Here is a 21849-nt window from a genome sequence, read left to right on the forward strand (position 1 = left end):
AATTTTTTATGGGACTTTGTGTCCTTGCCAACGTCATTTTTTATTCTAACTGAGACTTACTGAAGCTATTGTTATTCGATAATCATAGTTCTCGCCTGTGCCCTCTCTCTCTCTCTCTTCTTTGTTGTATTAATTTTTTTAGGTGTAATATAATTTTTTAATTAATTAAATAAAATTATTTAAAATATTTAAATTGATTAGACTTTGACCAAATTGCCCCACGGGTTGAACCGATAACCCGATGACCCAACAACTTGGACAATTCAAATGTCCATTCCGATTCTGTAACGTTGCTAATAATTTTATCAACAATTTAATAAAAACACAAATTTATATTATAATTTAAATTCATGAAAAAAATATATAAATTTATATCATAATTAATAAAAATAATTAAATAATATTTTTTTATATTATCGGACAGGGCAACCCTCAACCTCCGATCCTTGGGTAACAAACCCCTCTCTCCATAGATTTTTTTTTATTTTTTTTAACCACAGTATCAGGGTAATTAACCTATCTTAAGATTTTTTTTAATTTTTAAATTTTTATGTGTTTTTCATACAATGTGATGATTATAATTGTTATCTCAAAATAAAATTATCTTAAATATGTTGATATACAATTTAACTTTTAAATAGAGTATTAAATAATTAGTAGTAATTATGATGGTGATTTGGTAATTAACATAAAGCGAAGAAGAAATATTTACTATCTTCAATAATAATTATATTATAAAATATGGCCACAATCATTTCATTCATCTTTTTAATTATTTATATTATATATTTTATTAAAATGTATTTATTTAATAACATCTTAAATATAATTAATAAAATAATTAACTAATATATTTAAAAATTATATTTTAAAATAAATATTTAAAATCATTAAAATATGGTAATAATAATAAAATATTATATTATAATTAATAAATGTAATTAAATAATATATATATATATATATATAGTAGTAAATACTGATGGAGTTGTCTGGAGAATGGGATGAGTGGTGTGTTGTCACGAGAGATATGGTCAAAATCTTAGAACCATGATGCATATCTACAGCAGCATGCACACATAAGAAAAGCTTGTTACTTAGGATGCGACTTAAAGGAAGAAGAAAAATAGGTTTAAACATCGAAAGAAGCTAAATTAATTCTAGCAACCAGGACATTTAATATATAATACTCTCACATATACTTAGTCTTGACTTGGCACTCTCATTGAGACACATAACAAACTTATACCAATATAGTACAAAACTAGAAAGGAAAGATGAAGACAAACCATTGCCTAACTGCAGTTTTCCTAATTTGGCTCATCAGATTAAGCTAATAGTAGAATTCATTTGTAAACAAAAAATTCCCAACGCTTGGCGTTCAAAGATAGCACCTTAGGCCCTTAGTTACATGGTTCTATTGGGATTATGTATTACAATTACCATAGCAGTAACTTAGTATGTAAACTATTGCAGATATTTGCATCAACTTTGCTTGAGAGCATATTCTTAATATTCCCGAGGCAATGCAACAACCTTCACTTATGAATTATGATATAACAGTCAATCCACATACCTTGCAAAGTGCATGACATTATTTTTTTTAAAGAATAAATTACTAATTAAATCATAATTATTTTGTGTGTTAATTAATTATAAATAAAGTAGTGATTATCAATATTGAGCTTTGTTTGCTTGATCGGACGTATATATAAGTGCAGTGTTAATTAATAATCTAATTAATACTGAATCATTAATTAGCTTGAAGTAGTGGACACGTCTGGTTAATTGTTAATTATTTATTTATTTATTTATTTAACTCCATCATAGCAACTAATTAATTTGAATTATTAAAAAAAATAATTAATTTGAAAGAATTTATTTAAAAAAAAAATTTTGAAAGAAAGCATCCAAGTGATAACTAATTAATTGCCTTTTCTAACTCCATATATATATATCACTAGTGGTAACAAATTTCATGAGATAGTGATGTTTAAAAATAAATAAATTAATAAACTACTAAATAGTGTTGTTTTAATGATTAAGATCAGAATCAATATTTTTTTTTATCTTTCTTACGCTATAAAATTGTATAAATATTAATTAGAATAATACAGATTCTGGTTAAAATAAATAATTTATTTCAATCAAGTATTAAGTCATAATTCCACCTTTTCAAAATATATATATATATATATATATATATATAAATTCATAATTAAAAAAAAAAATCAAAACTATACATATTTTATTTGGTCCAGAGCTTTGAAAAAAAAATTAATATTTTATATATATGATGAGCCAAGGCTGGCAGTGGGAACTGGGAAGGGGGGGTCCAATATTGTCCTATTGTCCTATTATACTAAGCAATGAACGAGGAGAACTCAAATGGCTTGTGAAGCTGAAGAAAACCAGAAAGGCAAGTCTTTTTTGCCTTCAATTTCTGGGTCCTAATGACACCGTAGGAGGAACCCATCCACTGTTGTTTCTGACCAAGAAAGATCAGTCCGCTTTCCTTAATTTTCCAGTGGGTCTTTCTTTGACGGCGATAAATTGGCGCTTTTCGTGTCTACTGCAAACGTCGTTTTTATGGGACTAACCGGGGACTTATCTGAAAGCTATTGTTTATTCATAACATAAGCTTTAGAAACAGAAACCAATGCTAGTTCTCGTCTCTTATTTGTGGCCCTCTCTCTCTTTCTCTGTCTTATTTGTTATCTTAATTTTTTTTAAATTGTAATATAATTTTCTAATTAATTATATTAAATTAAATTATTTAAAATATTTAAATTGACTAGACATTGACCAAATTGACCCACGAGTTGAACCCATAACCCAGATGACCCGCAAGCTTGAGCAGTGCTCAATGTCCATTATGGTCCTGTAACGTTGCTAATAATTTTATCAATAATTTTAATAAAAACACAAATTTATATCATAATTAATAAAAATAATTAAATAATATATATATTTTTTATATTATCGGACGGGCCAACCCTCTACCTCCGATCCCCGGGTCACTAAAACCCCTCTCCCTAGATAATTCTTTTAACCACGATGATCGGGACAATTAACCTCCCTTAAGATTTTTTTTATTATTTTTAAATTTTTATGTGTTTTCCATACAATGTGATGATTATAATTATTATTCCAAAATAAAATTATCTTAATTATGGTGATGTGCAATTTAACTTTTAAATAGAGTATTAAATAAGTAGTAGTAATTATGACGGGGATTTGGTAAATAGCATAAAGCGAAAAAGAAATATTTACTAAACTATCTTCAATAATAATTATATCATAAAAATATGGCCTACAATCATTTCATTCATCTTTTTAATTATTTATATTATATATTTTATTAAAATATATTTATTTAATAAAATTTTAAATATAATTAATACAATAATTAACTAATATATTTAAAATTTTTATTTTAAAATAAATATTTAAAATCATAAAATATGGTAATATCATAATTAATAAAAATAATTAAATAATAAATTTTTTATGGGAGATACTAACCCCGACATTGGGGTTAGTAACCCCAATCTCGGGGTTAAGAACTCCTCTTCCAATAAAATCTTTATTTTTTAAATTTTTTAATACTTTTTTATGTTTTAACCCCAGCATAGGGGTAATTAACATCCCTTTAGATTTTTTTTATTTTAAATTTTTTATATATGTTTTTTCATACAATGTGGTGATTATAATTTTTATCTCAAAGTAAAATTATCTTAATTATGGTTATTTGCATTTTAATTTTTAAATAAAGTATGAAATAATTAGCAGTAATTATGATGGGGATTTGGTAATTATCATAAAGCGAAAAAAAAATATTTACTAAACTACCTTCTATAATAATTATATTATAAAATATGACCCACAATCATTTCATTTATATTATATATTCATTAAAACATATTTATTTAATAAAATCTTAAATATAATTGGTCTTTAGTTCCTAAAGCCAATACTTTACTGATAGACTCTTTTCTCCCCGACCCCAGTATACCTTTCCTTGATTATAATGATAAGGTCAGTGTAGTGGAGCCTCTCATGTTGTTGCATGCCTTCATCTCCTTGGATTCGGGCGTGGACTTTCTTGACTAATAGATCCAAAACCCATTTAGCTCTTTTAACAAACCAGGCTATTAAAACAACGTTAGCAACCCAAGAAAACACCCAACACATGTTGGTGAGGTGGCTCACCAGCCCAGCATCAAAGCAACAGAGTTGAGGCGAGTGACTTAATTAAAAGGAAATACTAACATTAGTGACGAAATTGAAATTATTTTTAGTTAAGTGACCAGATTAAGAAAACACGAACTAAACATGTAGTTTACCTATAATTTAAAATATATTTTTAAAAATTTAAAATTAATTTTTTTAAAATTAAAATTAAAATATTTCCAAAATTTGACTATTAGATCCTTTAAATCCAATAAAATCAGAAAACATCAAATTTTCAAAAAATTGAAATAAAAAAAAACCTTTTCATTGAAATATTTGATTGCAGTTAAATTTCTTGGTTGAGCACTAACTTTTGGTCATATTTCAATTTGACCACCAATATTCAAAACGTATCAAAGTGAGCATTAACATTTAATTTGGTTACATTGGTGAAACTATTGGGGCTTGCCAGCGAGAATTCAGTGACGTGGACATCGGACTCCACATCATCTTCACCCTCGGGGGCTACCACATCAATAATTTCTCCAAATGTGCACTTCTCCTCCATGTCAGTTGCCACATCAGCCTCTTCATCCTCTATTCTGATCATCTTTTTTGCCTTTTCGCCCCCACTTGTTGATGTGGCAGCATTCACGAGTGAAGATACAGGTAGAGTCCGGTGTCCACGTGGCTGAATTCTCACCAGAAAACCCCAACAACCTCACCGGTGTAACCAAATTAAATGTTAGTGCTCACTTTGATACGTTTTCAATGTTAGTGCTCAACCAAGAAAATTACCCCAGTCTTGGAGATACATTTGATATTATTATTATTATTATTATTATTATTCAAATATTAGGTTGGGGACAAATTTTATATTTATTTAAATAATTATGTTTGAGTTGTTAATATTTATAAAAATTAAATATGTACTTTTTTTATTAAAAGAAAATAATAGCAAATATTTATTATTAAATAATTTTAATATTTACGTCAAAATCTTAAGAATATTTGATATATTTGGCACATGTTAGTTTTTGTATTTCACTAAAAATAATGATAATATAAGATTATCACATAAGAAAATATGATAATCTTACTTTCCAATAACATAATACTAAGTTGCCAGTCAAATAAAAATTGTGTCTACGCTATGCATAAAGAATCCATATTTAAGATGCATATTTTACAATCATTTTATAAATAATTTTTTTTAAAGAAATAAATGTATTTGAACTTTTTGTATTATGAGTTTTTTTTTTACAATCATTTAATTCATCTTTTTAATTATTTATATTATATATTTTATTAAAATATATTTATTAATTCCTGAACTTAAATATTTATTAATTTCATTTGATATAATGAGATTTGATGACTAAAACACACACAAAGACACATGCACACAAATACAAAATATTCTTTGAATCATGCATGCATGTAGAATTAAACAATAATCCAAATCAACCTTTTGAATAAAAATTATACTCATAATAAAACACAATTTTTCTTAATAAATTGAATTAAAATCATCATAATTAACATAAGAACATAAAATAAATTAAAAAATAATAATAAGATTTTGTACGCAGATGGAGAGTTTACCTTTTGATGATCCATAGTGTTCTTCAATCTTCTTGAATCCAAGAAAGCATTAAGAGGTTTCTTAAGTTGCATGGGAAGCTAATGTGCGGTTTTTCTGTTAGAAATTTCAAAAGACGACCTTATATTTTAAAATAATATTTACAATGACATCCTTAAAATTAAAAAAAAAAGGAAATTAATGACAAGGCAATATGAGGCAAGATGGACACAAATGTGCATTTTATCTTTTTTCAAATTTTCTTGTCATTTTCGTGATTTTTTAAAAAATTATTTTAAAAGTTGCTATATCAAGTTATACATTATTTTTAAATTTAAAACTCATATGTTTAAATATTTAAAAAACTGTTACTTTGAAAGAAAATGCCCTCCTCACTCCTCAGGCGTGTTTTTTTATTGCAAATTTTCTTTTTAATTTCATGATTTTATTTAAAATTATATTTAAATTAAAATAGTTAAAAAAACTGTTATTTTGAAAGAAAAAAAAACGATGCCCTCCTCTGGTGCTACCTTAGCATATTTGAAAGTTAAAATTATTATTTATTATTAAAAAAATAATAATAAAAGATTTATTATTATTTATTTTTAGTTTTCTAACCCCGCACATGTGGTTACATAACCACATCCTCGGGGTTATTTATTTATTTTCAAAACTAATTTTTATTTAGTAATTTATTCTTTATAAAAAAAATACTAACAAGAAAATTATTGGTGTTAAATTGTCAATCCGGTTGTTGCTATGTTGACCCTAGCCATCAGTCAGTATGCATCTTCTAACAAGACCGGTCGCTGAGAGGAAGGGATGAATTCCGGTTAATATTGTTGGTGTTAAATTATCAATCCGCTGGATTTTAGGTTGACATTGTCTGAGATTTAGCTACAGCTTGGTGCTTGAGATTCCTTCTTTTAGCTTTTCATTACTTGATTACGTTGAACTCTTAGTTTAGTTTGAACCTTAGTTGCGTATAAGATGCTTAAGTGTTAACCCAATGCAATTTATTGCTTACTTAATTCATTTTGAGATATTTTTGGAAATATTTTTTGCATACACATGACGTTTTCATCTTCAATATGGATGTTGGAGATGTTGTGTGAAATGTAGAATTTGGATATAGCGATGTAGCAATGCAAAATAAATAAGAATAATCTTTGAAAAAAATAAAGGACACCAAAAGATATTACGTGGAAAACCCCTAAATAATTAGGGTAAAAACCACGAGCGAGGATAGAAGAAATTCACTAAGTGGGAAAAAAATTTGGGAAAGCTACAAACTCTCTCTAATAATAAGGAGAAAACCGATGATCCTCTCTTATCTTGGGAGAATAGAGTAACTCTCAGTCTATTTTCTCACACTTCTACCCTTCTTCTCTCTCTCTAACTTCCTCACTCTCACTTGTGTGTCTTAACAAATGTCATGGGGGTTTATATAGCCCTTCACCCAAACAAACCAGAGCTAGGATCGTTTTGATCAGGGCTCATAATGATGGGGTGGGTGGCACCTACCCCAAATAATAAAATATTCCCCCACTAACTCTCTTCACCTACCACCAAGTCATGACAAAGAAGGAGAAATGACATCCTTGCCCTTCCATGTTGATGAAGAACATAATTGGCATGGGCCAATCAACAATTGGTATGGGCCAATCAACAGGAGATTGAGTTAGAGGTTTATTTACTTCTCACAAAAATTCATAAGTTAAAATCGAATTTTGTTACATTTTGTGGTCTCCATTGTTGATTTTTTTAAAGTTGATGACCATATCGTTGGAAAAAAAAATCACTTTGAATTTTTAAACACATTGCAGATCTTCGGGTCGCTTGCTTGTACCTTCCTCCCACAACTATTGTGTGTAAAAAGGTACGGGTGGGCATTTGTTTATATGGACTTTGAATAAAAAATAATTCAAATAAATAAATCAAGTAATAAAGAGAGCAAAAAAAGGAATCAAATAAAAAATATAGGAGGATTAAAATAAAAAAATAATAAAAAGTGTCACGCTACGAATTATGGTGTGAAATAATAATAATAATTAATTTTTAAAAGTGAGAATATATATGGAATTTTTTAGTTTTAAAAAGAAATAAAAAAGTAGATAAGAATGAATTTTGACACACAAAATTTGAAAAAAAATCTCCGGTATAACAGGGAGTTGGCGATTTGGTGGAAAGGGAAAAAAAACAAGGACTGAAAGTAAAAAAAGAAGAGACTAGGAAAAAAAGAAAGAGTTTTAAAGAAAAAAAAAAGGGAGAAAGAACAGAGAGGAAGGAGGATAAATGAAAAAAAAGAAGAAGACAGAGAGAGTGAAGAAGAACAGAGAGAAGGAAAGAGAAAAAAGGAACAGAAAAAAAGAGTGTGACAAGAAAGATTCCAAGATTAATGAGGGAGATGAGGCTTGAGAAAGAAAAAGAAAAGATCTAGCTACAAGCAAGAAAGTAAAGGTACGACGTGGAATTTTTTAAATATATATATATTGTGTACGTGCATGATGCCATCTGGTTATGATGTTTTTTGATTAAAAAATACAATTAGATGAAAGACATGCATGATTCATCTATGAGTGCATGAAAGCCTATCTCTCTTATAATTTAATGCATGCTTTTTTTATTCTCCATGCATGCAGTGGATTGAGTGTATTGCTTCCATGTTCATGCCTATAGCTAGCTCTTTTGTGTTGACATGTGTGCATAGTATTTCTCTGGATACATTCCATGTGTTCATCTTCGGACAAATATTTCTTTTGAAATCTTAGAGGGGTGTAATGATCTTGATAATAATAATTATGGTGGAGCTTACTGACATGAACCAGAAAACCAAAGGAAATTGTCCCACTTAAATTAACCCAAAAATGTATAAGCCCAAAAAAATAATAATAATAATAATAAAATGTAGGGAAGATGGTGAAATAGACAAAGATTAGGGTTAATAGGCGAAACTAATAGGAAGAAGTTTAAGGGCTATTTTTGTTTTTAAAAAAAGGGGAATATATATATATATATATATATATATATATATATATATATATATATATATATATATATATAACATAAAGGGACTTATGTGCAAAATTTAAAAAATGTTGAAAATGAAAGTTTGGGTGTTTTATTGCAAAATACAAGGTTAGAGGGTTTAGTTGCATAAGTCCTTAAACTTGGGATCAAAAAAGAAATTAAGGTCTAATGTGCAAAAGAGCGTTGGAGGAGTTAAAATTCTAAAATAGAGATTTAGTGAAATAAGGGGTATTTTTGTAATTTTTGTAGAACCTCCTCTTGTAATTTTTTTAGAAAAAAATAAAAAAAATGAGTGATGAGTTTATTTGTGAAGGCATTTATGTACTTTACATAGGATCCCTCTTGGAATTTTATAGAGTAAAAAAAATGAAGGATGATTGAAAAAAAAGAAGAGGGAGAAAGAGGAAAAATGAAAGATGAGCAGAGAAAAATGATAAAGGGTAAGTAAAAAGTAAAGAGAGGGAAAAATGAAGGCTAAAAAAAAGAAGGATAAAAAAAAAATGAATAAAGATGAAGGGAAAAAAAGATATGAAGGATGGGTAAAAAATGATGAATGAAGTTATTAGAGTGCGGGTATTTTAATAATTTTCTTTACAGGACATCCTCTTGAAAAAAAATCCTATGAGAAATTCTCTAATTCTATATTGAAGTCTTGATACTTAAAGAGAAATTTTTATAAAATTCTCTAATTCCACATTGAGGTTTAGACACTCTTGGGGTAAAGAGAAATTTTTATAAAATTTTCTAATTCCACATTGAAGTCTTGACACTCTTGGGGTAAAGAGGAATTTTCATGAAATTTTCTAACTCCACCTTGAGATTTAGACACTCTTACGATAAAGAGGACTTTTACATAAAATTCTCTAACTTCACCTTGAGGTTTACACACTCTTGGGGTAAAGTGAAATTTTCATAAAATTCTCTAACTCCACTTTGAGGTTTAGATACTCTTGGGGTAAAGAGAAATTTTCATAAAATTTATTAACTCCATCTTGAGGTTTAGACACTCTTGGGGGTAAAAAAATTTTTTATAATAAAAAGAGATCTCTCTAAAATCCTCTCTGAACTCACGTTGAGATCTTTTGACACTCACTAGGGTAAAAATTAAATTTTTTAAGAAAATCTCCCTTCAAGCTCACTTTGAGGTCTTTTGACACTCATTAGAGTAAAAGAAAAAGGTGGAATGAAAAAACAATAAATGAAAAAATTCTTTTCTTGAAGTGAAAGTAAGAGTAAAAAAAATAAAAAATTCACAAAAATTCACAAAGATTTTCTTGAAACCCATTGTCTGGTCTCTTTTACAAAAATGAATTAGAGAACTCAATTGGTAACTTAGTTAACGGAAAACAAGTTCATAATTATAGCTTGGGATCAATTTTAAAAGCAAGTCGATATTGTCAAATTAATGACCCAAATCGTGTTGAAGGCCATGACTTGAAGATTTGATGGTCAAGGCTTAAAAGCATGAAAGAGTTAAGACCAAAATATCATATAAAGGACAAATGCAACTTTGAAATCTTAAGACACAAAGAAGTCAAAGACTTAAGGAGTTTCATAAGTCAGAAAGTTGAAGATTTTACAAGCATGAAGAGCCAAAGTTTTAAGTGATAAAAGAAACAAAGATGATCAAGTATTCAACTCATCAATGTAGAGTGGTCACAGTTTGAGAGCTAAGTGATGTGTCAAGATACAAACCCACATAAAAAAATAAGAATTTAAAGAGGGCCATAGTCACAGAGCTAAAAGGGTCATCTGACATATTTTTAGTAAAGGAGTCAAGAGCACCAACCAAATAAAAAAAAAGAATTTGAAGAGCATGATAAAAAATAACACTCTTAATACTTTTGTGTTCTCGCCCATATCATGTGTTTGTATGCATCTTTGAAATTAATAATAAAATTATTATTAATTTTATGTTTGCTTAGTCACTTCTTGTTCACACTTGCTTCTTAATCGGAGGTTCACACGGCATTATCTGTGGTAATTAATATTAGGTGCTTGACCCTAATAGAATTCATAAACCTGCAATCATCTGAAATATAAAAAATGATTGAAATTTGATTTGTGATCCATATTTTTAACCTGTCAACCCTAATTAAAGGCTGGATAATAAAAAATATGAGCCCGCAATAAAGTTGTCGAAGAAAATAGAAGATTATGATTTTGATGATGCACTTTAAACAAAATATTGACATTAAAAATAAAATGACAGTCATTACACACCTCAAATATAGGCAAAATATGTGCCTCCTTTCAACTTTTTTGTTTTCCTTCTTGTGACATTTGAGAGCTTGAGATTAGTGGAACAGAATTTAAGTGGAAGTTAGGAAAGCTTAGGGGAAAAAATAGATGTAAACAAATATAAATTACGGTAAAAGATTTAAGTCTGTTTTTATTTAAAAGCCATAAATCTTCTTTATTTAATAATTAGTTACTCTCACTATAAATATCATATAAAAAGGCGTAGAGGTTTTTAGACCTGAAAAAGTTAACTTTGTGTTGATTTGAAATCATAAATTATCTTTTTGAGAATAACTAATTAATACTGATATAAATGTTAGAGAAAAGAATGTAGATTTTTGTTTTTTCACAATAAATTCAGATTAAATAATTAATATCAATATAAGGTAACTGAAACTCAGAGAAAGTCCCATTTTGATATGAAATTATAAATCCTGTTTACAGGAAGAATAGCTTCAGAAAGAAAGTGTATGTTAGTCTCTCCTTATCATCTCTAGCGAGTTAAAAAGCCTTTGTTATTCAAGAGTTGTCATATTTCATGCTTGCTACTTAACTATGTCTATTTATTATGAAGAATTTTGGTTTATTATTAAACATTTCTATCTATCACTAAGAACTTTTTATTTCTTATTACAAGTTTCTACTTATTAATAAATGTTCTTCATTATTAGCAAGGGTTTTTGTTTATTATTTAGCATTTTTGTTTATTATGCATGTATTACGTTAGTTTTTGGAGTTCTAGTTTAACATATTACACTTATACTACATCATTATTTTTAGCTCGTCTATGTTAATCAAGAAGATTTTTATATTGCAAGAGTACCACAAAGAGATGGATAACCATTACAAATGGTGAAAAATAAGAAACTTGCCACCACACACCCTTCCTATGGCAAAGAGAAGAGGAAGCCTATAAGCAAGCCGGGTCAGGATCACATCCCATATACTAGCCCTCTGCTGAACGGCTAATGGATGTTTTTAATGAATAATCTTCCAAGGAGGATAATAAATGAAAATGCAGCAGTCCTCTTATTGAAACAGATGTTGAGGAGAGAGATTGGTGATAATGGACATATATGATACATTGATTGAAACTTTAGAAGTAAAAGACCTATTTGAGAACCACACATGAGACAAAGCTGATAGCCCACTAGAGTGTAGTATACATCATCATTATAAATGGGGAATCATATCTTGTGAAGGATATTTTCATCTTGAAAAATAAACATCTAACGTATTTCATGCATCTAGATAGTATAGAGCAAGCAACAATTAGCTAATACTTAAAGTATAGGATCGACAAGTGAGATTCATCCTTGTCAATGCATCTTGACTTGTAAAAAGTTTCTATAATAGATTGACAGACACTTATGAGATGTGTTAGAATGACTATACAAATATATAAATAACATTACAATGAGTTCGTGAATACTGCAAGTGTACTGATCAAGTAATACTCTTGGGTGAGCACGAGGGTCATATTTCCCCAAGAATGGTGAGAGGCTCATATTATTTCTTTTTCACTTAATCAATAGCCTAAATTTTTATGTTGCTTCTTTAGTCTACTTCTATAGATTATTAAATAATAAAATTTGAGAATCGTTAAGCACGCTTGGAAAAAGTTGGGTGGTTATATGACAATTATCTTGACTATTACTTATGATAGGCGTTGAGTATGACAATCTATTCTAGTATTGGACTGGGGGAATTCGAGCACCTATTGGTTCTAATCTTTTAGCGACCAGGTCTAAATTACTAAGTGCTTAATATGGAATCTCTTCTTATCCCAACCTCTTATGTTTACCTTAAGTACAAGAATTCTTCTAGATGGGATAAATCAAATCCTAAGCCTAAAGGGCAAGCATTCACTAATCCAGAAACCTAGCTATGCCTAATTTCTTAGTGCATGCATAGATCTAGCATGACATGTGTGTTCTAATATAGGGGCATATCTTCCTTATCCACATTAACAAGAATATCATTCAAGAAACATGCAATAAATCACATAAACTAGAAAAATTTATTGAATTTAACAATCAAGATTTATAAACAATAATCGAAACATCTAAACATACAATTCACCTCGAATTAGGTTCTTATGAATCACAAATAGAGATATAGATGAAGATAAAACCATAAGACAAAAGAATAGCATTAAATAATCCCTAAAAGAAATTCCTCTAATAGGTCTATGAAGGTTGAGGTAGAGAGGATCCTAAGATTAACAAGATGACACCCAATCTCTTCATGCACCCTCCTTTAATAATGATTATTAATTCTTCCTTGGAAACCACATCGGAATCTGCTGAAATATGGATGAAAATTGTCTCCAACCACTTAGATCTCAAGAACTCCAGCTGCCCTACCTTATTCGGTAAAAGAATCTCCCCGAAATCTAAAAAACCTAAGATATATATAGGATCAAGTCTGCCCTGGCCTCACCATGGGTGTTGTGATGCTCGTGATGAGTAAGTTACTGCATGGGCTCTAAGTCACGTCCTAGCACATTTTCTCTGGGCGTTGTGTGGGTGGATCACAATCGTGATAGATTCACAATGGCTATTGTAAGGTCATTGTGGCTTTTGTGTTGCTCCCAGTGATTCGACACTACTACTACTTGATAATAGCAGTGTTGGGTGTGGATAAGGGCCGTGGTGAGATGTCACCACCATCATTGTGAGCCGTGGTGAAGCTTTGTGATAAGTGCTAAACTGATCATGTTTTTATATCATTTACACTGCATCTAGCATGAAATTATACTTGTTTAGCATCTCATTAGGGTAAAATTTTATTCTTTTGTTCACAATGACCTTTATTTCTATTTTAGGAAGAAAGAAGCAAATTCAAGGATGTTTTGAAGCAAAATGAAGCAAATTGCTAAATCAAGGCTGCATCACGTCTCAACGGCCATTATGAAAACTCATAACGCATGTTGTCTACACTCACCATTACCATGATCAAGTTATGGTAGCATGAGCTCACTGGTAGCAACATAGAAGCCATAACGGCATCATAGTGACCGTTGTGAAGTCCATAACGATCGTTGTCAAGATGCATAATGCCAAAAGTCCATGCCAGGATGCAACTTGGAGCCCAAGTAACAACTTTCTCACAACAAATATCACAATGAAATGGTGAGACCGTGGCAGAGCCGATAACTATAAATACCCCAATATTCCCTAAATTTAGGGAGACCCTTTTATCGAAAAAGCTAAGACAGCTTGATTTATGGAGATCTGAGTGGTGGGAGACAATGTTTCTTAAATATTCTAACAGATTCTGGCGGATTTTAAAAGAGTACATCAACAAGCATTATTAGATAAGATCACGCATGACAGGAAATTTCAAAGATCATCATCAGAGGATGTGAGTGACACACATCACCAGAAAAATCTTGGGATCCTCTAATCCCCATCCTTAGAGAACTATTGAAGGGAGTTAGTCTAGGAATACATTAAAAAAGCTTATCTATTCTTTATTTGGTCTTGTTATTTTCTTGTGCTTTGATGCTTTACTTGTTATAATTCATAAGAATCTAATTCGAGGGGAATTGTATGTCTAAGTTCCTAGTTTGTTATTTATGAATCTTGATTGATTAATATAAATTGTTCTAGTTTTTGTAACCATTGCATGTTCTTAATTGATTATTAGATGTTGATGTGGATTAGGAAGATATACCCCCATATTGATGACACCCATGTCATGATAGATCTATGCATGTTCTAAGAGGTTAGGAATAGTTAGGTTTCTAGATTAAGGATTAATTGTCCCTCAGGCTTAGGGTCTGATTGGTCTCTTCTTAAGGGATTCCTATACTTAAGGAAAATATAAGAGACTGGGGGTGGAAGAGATTCTATTTTAAGTTCCTAGTGATTTAGACCTAGTCACCATGGTAGTGGGCCAAGTAGGCCTTTGAATTTTCTTGGTTCGAACCTAGAACACAATTGAAACTTAACGACTATCATAATTAATATCAAGATAACTTTAGTATATACTCCTAACTCCTACTAAGTGTGTTTAATGTTGTAATTGTATTGTTTAATGGTGTTGTACAAGTAGAACTAAAGAAAGAGTGTAAAGGATTAGGCTATTGATTAATTGAAAATGAAGTAATAGGAGCCTCTCACCATTCCTAGAGAAATATGACCCTCGTGTTCATCTACGAGGTATTATTTGATGACCCGTCCACTTGCGGTATAACATACCAATTGTAGTATTAAGTGCATACTTGCATGCTTATATATTTGTATGATTTAGACACCCATAAAGCTGTCTGTCAAGTTTTTGTTGCCGTTGTCGGAGAACAAAGTTGAGAGATTCTAAGAAAACTTGTAGCTTAGTGTTTTAGCCAATTTCTTTTATTAGTATATAATATTATACTCATACAATGTTGAAGACTTATTATCGTTACTCTCTTCCACAAGTGACTGTACATGACCAGATCTAATCCCATGGATATGGTAGAAGGAAGCAGCGAATAAGAGAAATCACTAATATTGTTGAGAAGGCTCTTGAAGAGGCTAGTTGTGGAAGCAGATAACAATAGTGACAATGTAGAATTTGCAACTATGGCTGGATCAAGAAGAACATTGTCACAGTATAAGAGGCCACAGTTTACAGGGGAATAATTCAATATGTAAGCCCCACCAATAGCAGCTAAAAACTTTGAAATCAATGATAGCACTATTGGGATGATTTAGAACTCCTATCAGTTTGATGGCCTAGCGAATAAAGACCCAAATGCTAGTCTCTCAAAATTTTTACAGATTCATTCAACATTCAAAATTGGTATAGTGACAGATGACCCGATCAGATTGTGACCCTTTCCTTTTAGCTTGAGAGGTTTGGCATACCGGTGGCTTACTTCCCTAGCACCGTGCTCGATTAAGACATGGAATGACTTGGTGGATAAATTCTTTGGATGATAGTTCCCACCAAGCAAAGCAACGAAGATCAGGCAGGAAATCTTGGTATTTAAGAAAGGAGAATTAGAAACACTGTTTAAGGCACATGAACGATTCAAGGACCTTCTTAGGTGGTGCTCGCATCATGGATTTAGATCATGGATGAGTTTGCAAATTTTGTACAATGGGCTACACTATCAGACTAGGCAAATCATTGTGCCATAATAGGAGGATCTCTGAGTAACAAATATCCTGAAAAAGCAGAACAATTATTTGAAGACATGGTAAACAATGAATGACACTGGAGTTTATGAGGAAGACAACCAAGTGTGGTCGGGCTACATGAGATAGACGCAGATACCGCTTTGGCTGAGAAAGCAGATATGCTTACCCAAAAGTTAGATCTACTTATAAGTAATGGTCAGTGTACCAGCTTGAATTGCAGGGCTATTTTGTTTTGAGAAACTTGTGGAGGAGGTCATGGAGCATCTTAGTGCTTGATTATAAGCTCAATAGTAGGTCCTATCAAACAAGTTGACTATATCAGAGAGGGTTAGAGGAACCAGAATAACCCGTATAGCAGCACATATAAATAAGGGTGGAGGAACCTTCCTAACTTCTCTTGGATTCAAGATCAGTAGTAGAGGCCTTCCCTACTATAGAACTACCAATACCAATCCCAACAGCTACTACCTAAAAGAAATATCTCGATAGAAGATGTTTTTACCATGTATATGACTAGTAATGATGTGTGAATGGATGAGTTTGGTATGACACAATGAAACATTCAAGCATCAATCAAGAACTTGGAGAATCAATTTGGACAGTTGGTAAGAGCTAATACTGAAAGACCTTAAGGAAGCCTCCCGAGCAACAGTAAAGCTAACCTAAGGGTGCAGCTTAAGGCTATCTCACTCTGTAGTGGAAAGACTATAGAGATAAGGACTGCTCAGAGGCCAAGTGTCATGGTAGAGAAGGAAATCATACAAGAAGGCCTTAATACTTCATAGGAAATCGTAGAGGAGAAAGAATAAGTAGTTGAGAAAGAACCAAAAGAGGTATTACTAGCTTGACCCATAGTTCAAAAGTACAAAACCCAAATTCCTTACCCTTCCAGGCTGAAAGCCAAAAATGAGGATGCGTAGTTTAAGAAATTCATGACCATCTTCAAACAACTTCATATAAACAACCCCATAATGGAAGCATTATCCTAAATTCCGAAGTATGCCAAATTTTTTAAAGACTTGCTCACCAATAAGAGGAAGTTGGAAGAGGTCAACACGGTGGCTCTCAATGGGAATTATTCCACCATCATCTATAAAAAGATGCCGATAAAGCTGAGAGATCCTGAAAGCTTTGTGATACCATGTTTGTTGTGTAATGGCGTGGAAAAGAACGCAGTCACTGACTCTAGAGCTAACATAAACATAATACTATACACCATATATATGAAGCTCAGATTTAGAGAGATGAGACCAACAAGAATGACCTTACAGTTGGTCGATAGGTCAGTAAGGAGACCACGGGAATTGTGGAAGATGTACTTATAACTATGGAAAATCTTGTATTCCCTCTAGACTTTGTAATTCTTGATATAGATGAGGTTGTAGAAACCATACACATTCTTGAAAGACTCTTTATAAATACATCTAGGCCCTCATCAATTGGAGAGATGGAAAGATGATATTGAAAGTAGGAAATGAAGAAGTGGTGTACCAACTCGCCAGTGCCATGAAGCACTCAATACAACAAGAAGATGAATATTATTTTACACATGAGCTTGATCTTTCTATGTATGATTTTGTGTAGGATGTATTCATAGTGAACCCTCCTCGTGAATATATGGAGGAGCAGCTTGGGGAAGTTCATACACAACTCGCAAAGTCATGATGTCAGAGGAATAATAAAGAGAGTAATGTGAGAGCCGCATCAACAAAAAAGGTACGAATGAAGGCAGAACCAAAAGAGGAACTTACATTGAGGTAACAAACTCCAGTAATTTGAAAATAGGTAATGAAGGAAAGGCTTCTCTACTTGCTCCAAGTAACCTAAAGTCATCTTGATGTAAGAATAGGTATGTCATGCTCGTGACGTAACACACGCACTTCTTGGGAACCAACCCAAGTAGGTTTCGATACTTATAGTTTTTAATATTATTCATTAATTAATAAAATATATAAAGTGGTAATCAATATAAAAGTGTGAAGTTGGCTCATCCCCACTAAATTTTATGAGCAAAACATAATTGGGGAATCTAGTAATATTAGTAGGAATTGTTTTCATGCCATTTTACACAGGAAAAATATTTTGTTTTTCACTGTGAGCATCACAACAGGCGTGATAACCCAGTTATACCCATTGTGATGTTCTGACAAAGAGATAGACTTTTCTGAAAAATTTAGTGAATATGTAATGGCTTATTGTGTTCACCACGGCCATATAATGGATGATTGTTTGTTAATTCCATACTTGGGTTATTTTGAGATTTGATCCATTGTTTTCATGCTAAGAGCTACACTAAGGAGAAATCTGTAGTTCTTTTTAGAGTGATGCATGTAGATGTGACCTACTCGCATGTATTAGATCGTGAATGGATTAGAAGGGGATGCTTGTATCAACACGCCGAGAAATTGGGTGTTGGTAGCCCTTCATTTTGTAGGGGTGAACTTAGGATGAGTTTATCCCTATTCTGAGTTTTCCTTGTACTTAATACAATTGTAGGAATATGGATTTGGAAGAAATTCCGATCAACATTCGTATGGGATTAGGGTTCAACCACCGAGAAATTGGGGTTGTTCTAATCTAGAAATCTCGCAATCTAAATTACCCTTGCATCTTTTGTTCTTCATCCATGTATCATGATAACCCATTAAGGGGATCCACATCCATAGGCCTTTGTATTACATTGACTTTCTTGCTTGCTCATTGCTTGTTTTCTCTAATTTGTTGGTAATCTTGTATTTAGTTTTACTTGCATCTAGTAGAGTAAATTCGAAACTTAAGATCTTAGGCTAGATAATAGGTCGAGAAGGAGTAATAGGAGATCCTTAGCCCCATGGAATACGATCCTCGTGTCTTTACACGAGATATTACTTGGCGACCTCGTACACTTGCGGGGAAGTAATCAAGTTTTTGGTGCCGTTACCGAGGACCTTTAAGGAATTCTAGAAAACTTTTACTCATTTTATCATTTCATTTCTTTTCTTTTGATCTTAACTTTCTACCATCTTTCTTGGTTTTGCAGGGTACTATGCATGACACGTTCAAATCCATCGACTTTGATTACACCGATTAGTGAAATTGAAAGAACCTTGCATCCGAGATTGAGAGAAGTTGGTGAAGGGTCGGGTGCACAAAACATTAAAATTGAGGATAGAGAGTCTTCAATCATGGCCGAAGTGCGACGCACTTTATCCGAATATGAAAGACCTCAATTCACGGGTGATGAGTTTAGTGTTCAAGCACCAACCGTGGCATCCAATAATTTTGAAATTAAAGTAAGTACAATTGGCATGATCAAAACTCGGTTCAATTTAATGGCCTTGCAAATGAGGATGCACATGACCACCTTTCCCGTTTCCTCCAAATTTGCTCTACATTTAAGATAAATGTGGTATCAGACGATGCTATCGGATTGAGGCTATTTCCATTCAACTTGAGATACGGGGCATATTGTTGGCTTACATCTTTATCTCTGGGGTCAATAAAAACATGGAAGGATATGTTTGAGAAATTCCTTGGGAGGTATTTTCCACCAAGCAAAGCTGCCAAGTTGAGAAAAGAAATTTCGGCCTTCAAACAAGGGGAATCCGAAACATTGTTTGAAGCCTATGAATGATTCAAGGATCTCCTTAGGAGGTGCCCCCATAATGGTTTTGCTTCATGGATGCGAGTACAAATCATCTACAATGGGCTGAACTATGCTACTCGCCAACTCATTGATGCCGCGTGGGTGGATCCCTTAGCAACAAGTATCTTGATAAGGCCGAGCAATTACTTGAGTTTATGGCAAGCAATGAATCACATTGGGCCTCAAGAGGTCTTCACAAAAGAATGCTGGAATTTATGAAGTGAGTAGCAATGATGCCTTGGCCGCAAAAGTTGATGTGTTAACCCGAAAGCTTGATCATCTTATGTGTAGTAGTTTGAGGTCAGAATCAGTGATGAGTTGTACACTTGTGGCGGTGGGCATGGAGCGGCCCAATGTCCTATTGCTAGCTCCTCTGTTGCTTCCATTGAGAATGTCGACTATATTGGGGGGCAACGAAATCAAGGAAACTCGTACAACTCAACATACAATCGAGGATGGAAGAACCACCCAAATTTTGCATGGAACCCTATGTCAACAACAAAGAGGTATACTACCCCAAGGATCTCAATTTCGACAACCGGCTATTGAGAAGAAATTTACAACTGAAGAGGTTCTTGCCAAGTTCATGCTCAGTACTGATGCCAGATTTAATAGCATAACTAGTAGCATGGATGCACAATTCAGCAAGGTGAATTCTCAGCTCACCCAGCACGCTAAATAGTTCAGTGAGATAGGTTCTATTTTGAGAAACCTCCAAGCTTCTGTAAAATCACTTGAGCATCGATTAGGGGAACTCGCCAAGGCAAATTCTGAGCGGCACTTAGGTTATTTTCCTAGTAACATGGAAGATAATCCAAGGGAGCACTTGAAGGCCATTGCCATTAGAAGTGGGAGACAAGTTGAGACAAGGGTCGAAGTTGACCCAAGTGTCAAGGAAAGTGGGGTAGCCTTTGGGGAAGACCCCAAGCTGGCTAAAAAAAACATTGAAGAAAAAAATCAGGGAATAAATGATAAGCCCCAACAACAAGGACCGTCAAAATCATTCTAGTACAAGCCTTTAATCCCTTATCTGCAAGACTAAAACATGACAAGGAGGATGTTCACTTCAGAAAATTCATCAACATTTTCAAACAAATCCAACTATACATTCCGATAGTTGAAGCATTGACCCAAATGCCTAAATAGGCCAAGTTTTTGAAAGAGCTCCTTAGGAACAAAAGAAAGTTGGTGGAAGAAGGCACGGTTACACTCACAGGGAATTGCTCAGCCATTTTAGAAAAGAAGCTTGCACAAAAGTTGAAGGATCTCGGAAGCTTCATTATCTCGTGCATGCTTGAAGGAGGAGTCCAAGAAAATGCTCTAGCGGATTCAGGGGCTAGCATAAATGTCATGCCCTACACCATGTATTTGAAACTTGGCTTAGATATTTAAGGCCCACGAGGATAACTTTACAATTGGTCGATCGATCAACAAGGAAACCTCGTGGGATTGTTGAAGATGTGATTGTCCATGTGGACAAATTTGTCTTTAACAACGCCCCTTGCGTGTTCCCCACATGTGCACGGGTTTGTTGAGTAATAAATACCAGGTGAGTGGGTATCATATCCACATGGAGTAGGGAGTAAAAATACTTGAATTGTTACTTAACCAAATGGAAGTGAAATAGTGATAGTATCGATAAAGTGAAGTGTAAACAAAGATAAAAGAAACTAGAAATGAGAGACACAACTAAAAGCGAGAGATAAGGCATTCGATATAAATGGGGTACTCGAATATTGTTCTGCCTAGGACGAGCATTTCAAGTGCAAAACCAACTATTATGCTTTCTAACAAATGCATTAATGAGGTGTGGAAATCCTTCAATACACGGTCCCAAATCTAAGGTCAACCATGCCTAACTCTATACGATGTCCTGGAGGAGAAATCGAACAATCTCAACACCTCGCACATGTATAGAATTGCAATGAGTTCTAGGGATTCCAAGTGATAAATCCTCTTTCTTAATATAGACCTAACCCTTTGGTCCAAGCAAAAGGTCCCTTGTCACAATTAAACCCTAGGTGCTAAAATCACTTTAACGCTTCACACTGTTGCCTCAGCAACTAAGC

The 21849-nt window shown here is 32.6% G+C and overlaps 1 non-coding gene across 1 annotated transcript; it reads right to left on the reverse strand.

The window, feature by feature from the left end:
* Window positions 1–19699: 19699 nt before the first annotated feature.
* LOC120252384 lies at window positions 19700–19806 on the reverse strand. Its single transcript, XR_005533918.1, has one exon. It is a non-coding gene; the product is annotated as a small nucleolar RNA R71 (small nucleolar RNA).
* Between the last annotated feature and the right edge of the window lie 2043 nt (window positions 19807–21849).

Source organism: Dioscorea cayenensis, chromosome 20 (assembly GCF_009730915.1).
Source record: "Dioscorea cayenensis subsp. rotundata cultivar TDr96_F1 chromosome 20, TDr96_F1_v2_PseudoChromosome.rev07_lg8_w22 25.fasta, whole genome shotgun sequence".
Classification (NCBI taxonomy): domain Eukaryota; kingdom Viridiplantae; phylum Streptophyta; class Magnoliopsida; order Dioscoreales; family Dioscoreaceae; genus Dioscorea; species Dioscorea cayenensis.